Source organism: Equus przewalskii, chromosome X (genome assembly GCF_037783145.1).
Source record: "Equus przewalskii isolate Varuska chromosome X, EquPr2, whole genome shotgun sequence".
Classification (NCBI taxonomy): domain Eukaryota; kingdom Metazoa; phylum Chordata; class Mammalia; order Perissodactyla; family Equidae; genus Equus; species Equus przewalskii.
In genome coordinates this window covers 30,258,901-30,261,727 of record NC_091863.1, presented here as the reverse complement: position 1 = coordinate 30,261,727, position 2,827 = coordinate 30,258,901, and the positions used below count along the sequence as shown (strand labels likewise).

The following is a 2,827-nucleotide window of genomic DNA, read 5'->3' as shown; positions in this document are numbered from 1 at the left end:
TTATAGATTCCACAGAATCCTAATCAAAATCCCAACAGGATTTTTTTGGAGACATTGGCAAACTGCTTCTAAAATTCCTGTAGAAATTCAAAGAACATACAACAGTCAAAACAACTTTGTAAAAGAAGAAAGTTGGAGGAGTAATACAGTCTAATTTCAAGACATTGTAAAATGTGAAGTAATCAACAGAGGATCCCACTGTTCCATTGTACTCGTAGCTAAAGTTTGCCCAAGAGAAATGAAAGTATACGCACAAAGACGTGAACGCAAATATTTCTGGCAGCTTTATCTGTAATAGTCTCAAACTGGAAACAACCTAAATGTCCACCAAAAGGCGAATGGATAAATAAATTGTGGTATGTTCATACAGTGGAATACCACTCTACAACAAAAAGGAATGCGCCTTTGCAGCCTATCCCTGGGAGAATGTGGGCGGCGCAGGGGCACCTGCGTTGACGCGCCTCCAGGAAGAATTCGGCTGCACCTGGCTACAGTCTCCTAGCGACCGGAGCAGTCGGGGAAAACAAACTACTGAAGCTAGTGGTCGCCCAGAGGCCAGGGGTACCATGGCGGACAAGAAGTGGCTGTTGGCGCCGGGGCCGCTGGAACCGATGCCCCTGGGCATGCACTGCAAGCCCTGGTACAAAGACAGGTTACCTTCCAAGTGTTTGGCAAAGCACAAGAACAGGCTTCTGAAGTTCCCCACCTCCCTGGACGGCCGGCGGTGGGTATTTGTGAAAGAGGGGCTGGACGACTTCAGGAGGGGCTGTCCACCTTGCGAAGACATAATCATTCGCGGCCGTAAGGAGGGTTTTCTTCCCGTGATTGCTCACAGAGTTCCCCAACCCGCCCCTCCAAAAAGTGAGAAAAAGCCACCCAAGGAAGCAGTCCAGTTTTCCACGCTCTCATCAGCCCAGCTAGCACGGAAGGCATTCGTAGAGGACATCGAAGCCCGCCTGACCCAGCATCCCTTGGCTCATTACCCGAGTCTGGAGGAAGATCTACCTGCAGACCTCTTATTAAAGGTGCTGGAAGTGCTCGATCCTGACAGGAAGCTGGCGGACACCTGGGCTTATTGTCAGGGCACCAGGAAAAGAACGAAGCCCCCCACAAAGCTGAGTGGAAAATGTCGTGCCAGAGCCTACCTGGACCTTCCCAAGAAGACTCCCGTGTCACATCCAGACAATTTGCTTCATGAAGAAAAGTCAAGCACAACGGATTTGCCCCCAGAGCCTCCCTCTCTTAGAAGAGCACCGAGAGGAATTCGTAAATTCTGCAAATGGATTGCGACTTTTGGAGACGTTGGCATTGATGAAGAGTTCATCATGAATCTGTGTAAGGTTGACTTTCAGTACAAACCAACCTATGATACGGGCCACATAAAGAAAATAAACATGCTTTCTTCAAAGCTAAAGTACAGCCTGACGATGGAGAAAATGAAGGAGATCAAATTCTCCACGGATGAAATAAACTGGGCGTGGAAACTCCAGAAACCACACGATCCTTATAAAGTCAATCGGGTGAAGATGAGGTATGGAGCATGGTACCTGAAGCCCAAGTTGTGGAAAAAGCTAATAAATGATGAACCTTTGATTGACCCCGAAGAGGATTTTCGAAGGAAGGCTCCTCAACCGGACATTCTTGAAGATCTTTATGGAACAATTGCCTTTAAAGATTTCATTGTAAGCAAGGGCTACAGGATGCCAGACATCCTTGAGAAGTTGTTTCTCAGGAAGGGATGGAACTACGATTCTGTTAAGACTCCTCTACACAGAGTAATAAGGATGACCACAAACGTAGAAGAAGATTCACAGGAAGAAATTTAGACAGTTTCCTATGAACTACTTCCTTGGCTATTTCTCTCTGTCATTTTAACATCAATTGGAAGTCATAATGAGTGTCCTATCGAGTATGTATAACCTTGATTCCACAAGATCTGTAAATGCCTAATGCTTATAAACATTTTTCAATGACTTTCTGCTTGAGTTCCTCAATATTTTATATCTTTTATCAACTATGAAATCAATAAATTGATATTCACATATAGTTTTCTCACAGTTTTATAGTACTGTGAATATTACATTATATCAATTGTTTGTAAAAATAAAAAATTAAAAATTAAATAAAATTTAAAAAATAAAACCATAAATAAAAGAAGAATTACTTAAAAAAAGAAATGACCTAGGGGGCCAGCCCGGTGGCGCAGCGGTTAAGTGAGCACGTTCTGCTTTGGTGGCCCGGGGTTCGCTGGTTCGGATCCTGGGTGCGGACATGGCGCCGCTTGATAAAAGCCATGCTGTGCTAGGCATCCCATGTATAAAGTAGAGGAAGATGGGCATGGATGTTAGCTCAGGGCCATAATTCCTCAGCGAAAAGAGGAGGATTGGCAGCAGTTAGCTCAGGGCTAATCTTCCTCAAAAAAAAGAAAAAAAGAAATTATCTAGTTATGTTAGCTACAACATGGGAAGAATCTCAAAATAATTGTGCTTAGTAAAAGGAGACTTGTATAACTCCACTTATATCAAAATTATAATGAATGAATTATGACAATTATTTTGTTAAGCAAAACTTGAAATCTGTAGCCAAAATAATGTTAACCTCATTTATTAATGAAATTATCTTCCACATTAGGATTGCATCAGGTTCCCAAATCAGACTGAAAACTATTTATCAAAATTATAGGTGAAACTTTAGCTATGCTGTTTTATCATACCTCCCAAACAAGTATATTTAAAATACTTTACCATATTCATAAAAGTTCACCATGAAAGAGTGTTTCCATATCATACAACACAAGTGCAGGACAGCAGGGAGCTTCAAGTCCCTG

At 42.6% G+C, this 2,827-nt stretch overlaps 1 pseudogene; it reads left to right on the top strand.

Annotated features, from left to right (window-relative positions):
• Nucleotides 1-516: 516 nt before the first annotated feature.
• Nucleotides 517-2,040, top strand: LOC103542509 (protein FAM47E pseudogene; annotated as a pseudogene).
• The last annotated feature ends 787 nt before the right edge of the window (nt 2,041-2,827 follow it).